This window comes from Dicentrarchus labrax, unplaced genomic scaffold (genome assembly GCF_905237075.1).
Source record: "Dicentrarchus labrax unplaced genomic scaffold, dlabrax2021, whole genome shotgun sequence".
Lineage (NCBI taxonomy): Eukaryota > Metazoa > Chordata > Actinopteri > Moronidae > Dicentrarchus > Dicentrarchus labrax.
Genome location: NW_026136704.1, coordinates 1,837,608 through 1,846,234, shown reverse-complemented (window position 1 = coordinate 1,846,234; position 8,627 = coordinate 1,837,608). Strand labels below are relative to the sequence as shown.

General features: G+C 38.5%; 1 long non-coding RNA gene across 1 annotated transcript in view; it reads left to right on the top strand.

Moving 5' to 3' along the window:
- LOC127362391 (uncharacterized) overlaps window positions 1–8,627 on the top strand; it is a 72,839-nt gene that overhangs the window by 19,896 nt on the left and 44,316 nt on the right. The window lies entirely within an intron of this gene.

Below are 8,627 nucleotides of genomic sequence, written 5' to 3'. Positions count from 1 at the left end.
ACTGTGCGTTACTGTGTGTTATTGTGTGTTACTGTGCGTTATTGTGCATTACTGTGCGTTACTGTGTGTTATTGTGTGTTACTGTGTGTTACTGTGCGTTATTGTGTGTTACTGTGTGTTATTGTGTGTTACTGTGCGTTACTGTGTCTTATTGTGTGTTACTGTGTGTTATTGTGTGTTACTGTGTGTTACTGTGTGTTACTGTGCGTTATTGTGTGTTACTGTGTGTTATTGTGTGTTACTGTGTGTTACTGTGCGTTATTGTGTGTTATTGTGTGTTACTGTGTGTTACTGTGTGTTATTGTGTGTTACTGTGTGTTACTGTGTGTTATTGTGTGTTACTGTGCGTTACTGTGTGTTATTGTGTGTTACTTTGTGTTATTGTGTGTTACTGTGTGTTACTGTGTGTTACTGTGTGTTATTGTGTGTTACTGTGTGTTATTGTGTGTTACTGTGCGTAACTGTGTGTTACTGTGCATTATTGTGCGTTATTGTGCATTACTGTGTGTTACTGTGCGTTATTGTGCGTTACTGTGTGTTATTGTGTGTTACTGTGCGTTACTGTGTGTTATTGTGTGTTACTGTGTGTTACTTTGTGTTATTGTGTGTTACTGTGCGTTACTGTGTGTTATTGTGTGTTACTGTGTGTTATTGTGTGTTACTGTGTGTTACTGTGTGTTACTGTGCATTATTGTGTGTTACTGTGCGTTACTGTGCGTTATTGTGTGTTACTGTGCGTTATTGTGCATTACTGTGCGTTACTGTGCGTTATTGTGCGTTACTGTGTGTTATTGTGTGTTACTGTGCGTTACTGTGTGTTACTGTGTGTTACTGTGTGTTACTGTGTGTTATTGTGTGTTATTGTGTGTTACTGTGCGTTACTGTGTGTTACTGTGTGTTATTGTGTGTTACTGTGCGTTACTGTGTGTTATTGTGTGTTACTGTGTGTTATTGTGTGTTACTGTGTGTTACTGTGTGTTATTGTGTGTTACTGTGCGTTCCTCTGTGTTATTGTGTGTTACTGTGTTATTGTGTGTTACTGTGTGTTATTGTGTGTTACTGTGTGTTATTGTGTGTGTTACTGTGCGTTCCTCGGTGTTACTGTGTGTTACTGTGTGTTATTGTGTGTTACTGTGTGTACTGTGCGTTACTGTGTGTTATTGTGTGTTACTGTGCGTTATTGTGCATTACTGTGCGTTACTGTGTGTTATTGTGTGTTACTGTGTGTTACTGTGCGTTATTGTGTGTTACTGTGTGTTATTGTGTGTTACTGTGCGTTACTGTGTGTTATTGTGTGTTACTGTGTGTTATTGTGTGTTACTGTGTGTTACTGTGTGTTACTGTGTGTTACTGTGTGTTACTGTGTGTTATTGTGTGTTACTGTGTGTTACTGTGCGTTATTGTGTGTTATTGTGTGTTACTGTGCGTTACTGTGTGTTATTGTGTGTTACTGTGTGTTACTGTGTGTTATTGTGTGTTACTGTGCGTTACTGTGTGTTATTGTGTGTTACTTTGTGTTATTGTGTGTTACTGTGTGTTACTGTGTGTTATTGTGTGTTACTGTGTGTTATTGTGTGTTACTGTGTGTTACTGTGTGTTATTGTGTGTTACTGTGCATTCCTCTGTGTTACTGTGTGTTACTGTGTGTTACTGTGCATTATTGTGTGTTACTGTGCGTTACTGTGCGTTACTGTGTGTTATTGTGTGTTACTGTGTGTTACTTTGTGTTATTGTGTGTTACTGTGTGTTACTGTGTGTTATTGTGTGTTACTGTGTGTTATTGTGTGTTACTGTGTGTTACTGTGTGTTATTGTGTGTTACTGTGCGTTCCTCTGTGTTATTGTGTGTTACTGTGTGTTATTGTGTGTTACTGTGTGTTACTGTGTGTTACTGTGTGTTATTGTGTGTTACTGTGCGTTCCTGTGTTATTGTGTGTTACTGTGTGTTATTGTGTGTTACTGTGTGTTACTGTGTGTTATTGTGTGTTACTGTGCGTTCCTCTGTGTTACTGTGTGTTACTGTGTGTTACTGTGCATTATTGTGTGTTACTGTGCGTTACTGTGCGTTATTGTGTGTTACTGTGCGTTATTGTGCATTACTGTGCGTTACTGTGCGTTATTGTGTGTTACTGTGTGTTATTGTGTGTTACTGTGTGTTATTGTGTGTTACTGTGTGTTACTGTGTGTTACTGTGTGTTATTGTGTGTTATTGTGTGTTACTGTGCGTTACTGTGTGTTATTGTGTGTTACTGTGTGTTATTGTGTGTTACTGTGTGTTACTGTGTGTTATTGTGTGTTACTGTGCGTTCCTCTGTGTTATTGTGTGTTACTGTGTTATTGTGTGTTACTGTGTGTTATTGTGTGTTACTGTGTGTTACTGTGTGTTATTGTGTGTTACTGTGCGTTCCTCGGTGTTACTGTGTGTTACTGTGTGTTACTGTGTGTTATTGTGTGTTACTGTGCGTTACTGTGTGTTATTGTGTGTTACTGTGCGTTATTGTGCATTACTGTGCGTTACTGTGTGTTATTGTGTGTTACTGTGTGTTACTGTGCGTTATTGTGTGTTACTGTGTGTTATTGTGTGTTACTGTGCGTTACTGTGTCTTATTGTGTGTTACTGTGTGTTATTGTGTGTTACTGTGTGTTACTGTGTGTTACTGTGCGTTATTGTGTGTTACTGTGTGTTATTGTGTGTTACTGTGTGTTACTGTGCGTTATTGTGTGTTACTGTGTGTTATTGTGTGTTACTGTGTGTTATTGTGTGTTACTGTGCGTTACTGTGTGTTATTGTGTGTTACTGTGCGTTATTGTGCATTACTGTGCGTTACTGTGTGTTATTGTGTGTTACTGTGTGTTATTGTGTGTTACTGTGCGTTATTGTGCATTACTGTGCATTACTGTGTCTTATTGTGTGTTACTGTGTGTTATTGTGTGTTACTGTGCGTTACTGTGTATTATTGTGTGTTACTGTGCGTTATTGTGCATTACTGTGTGTTACTGTGTGTTATTGTGTGTTACTGTGTGTTATTGTGTGTTACTGTGTGTTACTGTGTGTTATTGTGTGTTACTGTGCGTTACTGTGTGTTATTGTGTGTTACTGTGCGTTCCTCGGTGTTACTGTGTGTTACTGTGTGTTACTGTGTGTTATTGTGTGTTATTGTGTGTTACTGTGTGTTATTGTGTGTTACTGTGTGTTATTGTGTGTTACTGTGCGTTACTGTGTCTTATTGTGTGTTACTGTGTGTTACTGTGTGTTATTGTGTGTTACTGTGCGTTCCTCGGTGTTACTGTGTGTTACTGTGTGTTACTGTGTGTTATTGTGTGTTACTGTGCGTTACTGTGTGTTATTGTGTGTTACTGTGCGTTATTGTGCATTACTGTGCGTTACTGTGTGTTATTGTGTGTTACTGTGTGTTACTGTGCGTTATTGTGTGTTACTGTGTGTTATTGTGTGTTACTGTGCGTTACTGTGTCTTATTGTGTGTTACTGTGTGTTATTGTGTGTTACTGTGTGTTACTGTGTGTGTACTGTGCGTTATTGTGTGTTACTGTGTGTTATTGTGTGTTACTGTGTGTTACTGTGCGTTATTGTGTGTTACTGTGTGTTATTGTGTGTTACTGTGCGTTACTGTGTGTTATTGTGTGTTACTGTGTGTTACTGTGTGTTATTGTGTGTTACTGTGCGTTATTGTGCATTACTGTGCGTTACTGTGTGTTATTGTGTGTTACTGTGTGTTATTGTGTGTTACTGTGCGTTATTGTGCATTACTGTGCATTACTGTGTCTTATTGTGTGTTACTGTGTGTTATTGTGTGTTACTGTGCGTTACTGTGTGTTATTGTGTGTTACTGTGCGTTATTGTGCATTACTGTGTGTTACTGTGTGTTATTGTGTGTTACTGTGTGTTATTGTGTGTTACTGTGTGTTACTGTGTGTTATTGTGTGTTACTGTGCGTTACTGTGTGTTATTGTGTGTTACTGTGTGTTATTGTGTGTTACTGTGTGTTACTGTGTGTTACTGTGTGTTATTGTGTGTTATTGTGTGTTACTGTGTGTTATTGTGTGTTACTGTGTGTTATTTTGTGTGTTACTGTGGTTTACTGTGTTACTGTGTGTTATTGTGTGTTACTGTGTGTTATTGTGTGTTACTGTGTGTTACTGTGTCTTATTGTGTGTTACTGTGTGTTATTGTGTGTTACTGTGTGTTACTGTGTGTTATTGTGTGTTACTGTGTGTTATTGTGCATTACTGTGCGTTACTGTGTCTTATTGTGTGTTACTGTGTGTTATTGTGTGTTACTGTGTGTTACTGTGTGTTATTGTGTGTATCTGATCTGCCTGCAGGCTGGGATAATCCTGCTGACCTCGACACAAAACCAGTTCAACAGGAGACAGGGGGGCTGTACAATGTGTGTGTGTGTGTGTGTTTCCGTTCCACTTCACATGAACAGACGACAGAAACACAGAGGATCAGTGGTAGAAGAACATCAGGGCGGCTGTGTTTTACGAGATAGAACCGGTCGTCCTCCAATCAGAAGGTTGTTGGTTCGATTCCCGGCTCCTCCTGCTGCTTGTTGAAGTGTCCTTAAACAAAATACTGAACCCCAAACTGCTCCTGATGCTGTGTAAATGTTAATGTCCTTTATACCTTAACAAAAATAAATACTTCCTTATTTAAACATTTTCCAGTCCAGGACTGGATGAAGGTTATTCCAGTTCCACAGAAACAGATTGAACAGCAGGAACTGGATCCGTCCTTCAGTCTGTTCAATTACACTTTTGGTTTGTTTGGTGGAAACAAGGTCAGTGACATCATTATCATCATCATGTGATGCTGCTGGATGGCAACGAGCTGTTTGCACACGCTCAGTGACAGTCGGAATCACTGACCAGAGATCAGCTGCAGATAACGGAGCTCAGGTAAATACCAGAGAACAAAGAGCTGAACCAGATCTTATCGACTCATCAGGTCTGAAACCGCAGCCGCCTCGTCGTCCTGAAGCAGACCGAGGAATGTTTTATGAATATCATCAGTTTGTGTCTCTGAGACCTCTGAGAACATTTACTGACATTAATAATATATTTCTTATTAAACTATTAAACTCTCATTGTTTTTGGCCGGTTAGAGACGGAGTGTCGTTCTGTGTGTCTTCATCACATTAACAGATATTTCCAGCTTTTCTTTCATCTCTGTTCAGCTCATGTCCCGCTGCATTGTGGGTAATCAGACAGCAGGACCTTCCCACCGTAAATATGCAGCTCGTGAAGGTTTTTTCATTAACTGACTTTATTAAATCAGCCGCAGTGGACAGCCGAGCCCACTGTGTGTGTGAATGAGTTTAACAGATGTTACATGGATGGAAAGCAGCCTTCCTCTCTCACTGTAACGCTCTCCTGATCAGTCCTTTAATATTGATTATCTGATCATCTGGTACTATATTTACCTCAATGTTAATGAAATACATATCTGACTAAAGGTCATAGGTAAACCTAATTATTTGTGTTATAGCAGAGCTCATTTCATTGTTCATATCTTTAATGAAACATTAAAAAGCTAAAAACTGAATATTACCATTGAGAGGGAAACATAATTAGGTTTTCTATTAACATAATAATGAAATGTTATTAACGTATCTGGCAAGTTGTAAAAATGTTGATTCTGAAAGTAAAATGTTCTCTGACAACATATTTAATTTGTTTTCCACTAAAACAGACAATCTCAGTACGATCCACTGGCATTAACTGCAGCATTATAATATTATAAACCCAAATCAGGATCTGAACCAAAGGGCTCTACCTCTTCAAGAGCTGAGATTTGTTCACGTGGTGGACTTTCTCCTGGTCTCTCCTGGTCTCTCCTGTGTCCATTAAAGATCCATAAATATCAACAGAAACATCTTTGTTCTAAAGTCTTTATTAATATTTTATTGTCTCTATTGTTTATTTCTGTCCTCATCACAGATTCATGTCTCCTGTCTTCTCTCAGTGGTTCTGTTGTTCCCTTTTGGACCTGTCTTCTCTCAGCGGTTCTGTTGTCTCCTGTTCGGACCCGTCTTCTCTCAGCGGTTCTGTTGTCCCCTGTTCGGACCCGTCTTCTCTCAGCGGTTCTGTTGTCTCCTGTTCGGACCCGTCTTCTCTCAGCGGTTCTGTTGTCCCCTGTTCGGACCCGTCTTCTCTCAGCGGTTCTGTTGTCTCCTGTTCGGACCCGTCTTCTCTCAGCGGTTCTGTTGTCTCCCTGTTCGGACCCGTCTTCTCTCAGCGGTTCTGTTGTCCCCTGTTCGGACCCGTCTTCTCTCAGCGGTTCTGTTGTCCCCTGTTCGGACCCGTCTTCTCTCAGCGGTTCTGTTGTCTCCTGTTCGGACCCATCTTCTCTCAGCGGTTCTGTTGTCCCCTGTTCGGACCCGTCTTCTCTCAGCTCTCACAGAAGAAAGCTGCAGCCTTTGTTCGCCTTCGTTCTGTCTCTGCTGTGAATCTTTAATGATGGAAAATAAACAAACTCTCTGTCCTCAGATCGAAGCTGCTGCAGCTTTGACAACAGATTTATTCTGTTTATGACATTTAAAGCAGCAGTTCCTCTTTAACGTTCACATCATACAGCCTGTTATTACAATAAACCACAGAAGCACTGAGCTCAGTGGAAACAGCACTTATTAAGTTATTAGAGCGAGACTTTATTAAAGGGTACAACTCACTGACTGTGTGTGTGTGTGTGTGTGTGTGTCTGTGTGTCGTCATGGATACACGTCTTCATCTTTAAATGTCTTTAAATGTGTCCTGTCTCAGGTTCAGTGAGTACAGATTATTATTGACACAAACACATTCATCAAATACAGAATATGAAAACTAAACAACATAAAGGTCTGTGTGTCTGTCTGAGTCCAGGACCAGGGTTCTTCCTTTCACAATAAAACAACCTCAGTGTTCCCAGCAGTAGGGAGCACACTGCTCTCAGCCCCTCCCCCTCATTAACATACAAATGAGGTGTCGACCTCATTAACGGAGACAGTTTAATCTGAAATGACCCAAAAACCAAACAAAGACATGAGTCAGCACTGTTCATTACACAGAGAACAATAAAGATTAGTCAAAGCCACGAACACATGGTTTTATTTGTGTCCTTTATTTCAGACAGAGACACAAAAACTGCTCTTACTCTGATTTGTAATATTGATTAAAATTTGATCAAATAAACAAAGAGAATAATACGGAAGCTGAGAAGGGACATGGATTTTTTTTTTTAATGCACTGTTATGTCGTGATAACGACTTATTATTTTGTTATCTCGAGATAACAAAGATCGTTTTCTCGTGATAACTAATTAATTAATAATGTGGTCATCTTGATTTCAACCTACAAGAGCTACCACGAACGGCTTCCGTAGCCACTGGCTGTAGCTGTAGCCTACCAGTAAGTTACACTTTACGTTAGTTTGTTTACTTGACTGGCAGCCGTTTGTGGCAGCTCCTGTAGGTTGAAATCAAGACAAACACATTATTAATTATTTATCACGAGAAAACAAACTTTGTTATATTGAGATAATGAGATAATAAGTTGTTATCACAACATAACAGTGCATAGCATTCCATATTCACTGTGCAATCTATTGCCCATGTGCAACTGCTGCTGCTATTTGTGTTATCTGTTGTTTGTGGATTCTTACTGTTTTTTCTCTTGTACATAGTGTTTTTATCTTTTATTTATTATTTTCCTACTCTTACTGTTTTTTTTATACAGTTTTTTCTCTATCCACTTTGCTGCTGTAACATTGGAATTTCCCCATTGTGGGACAAATAAAGGAAATATCTTATCTAATCTAATCTAATAAAAACTAAAAAAAAATCCATGGCCGTTTTCGGCTTCCGTAGAATAATGAGATGATGCTGATTGAAATATTTCTCGACTCACTGAAGCTTTAATAAAACATTCATAAATATTTCCTGAGTGTATTTTATACAAACACACATGAAAGGGTCTTGTATTGTTGCTCTGAATTGGGAGGGCGTTAGGACCTGACGGAAGCCCGACAGAGGAAGAGGGTTTGAGGGGCGGAGCATCAAGTTCACGCAAATTAACACAATCTGACAGGAAGTCGTGTGAATGTTCCCTCCTAAATAATAAAACTGTAAATATGTAAAAATATAATATGAATTTCTCAGCTTTATGTTTGTTTTATTCACATTTTTATTTTATTTAGAAAACACAGACACATTTTCAAAGTCTGACCAAAGACATAAAATAAAAACACATAATTAAATTAAATGAATAATTATTGATTTATTCTTATTATCTCTTATTGAACTGATGATATTTATTAGATCAATAAAAGACATCTTTCTTTAGTCTGAAAATGACTCTAAAATTATATAAACAGTTTATATGTAAATCATTTGCAGCTTATTTGGAGTGAGATTCAAAGTTACATTTTTTTAAAATAATGTAAACTTTCTAAATTAAATTAAACTTAATTAAAACACTTTATGTTTGTCGAATGTGAAACATGAAGTGGTGAAAGAAGTATTAATAGTAGTAATACCGCAGTGTACAAATACTCTGTTTTTACTCTTTAATATTAAGTACCAAAGTACTGTACACGATATAGTACTGATGATGCAGTATATTATATAACATT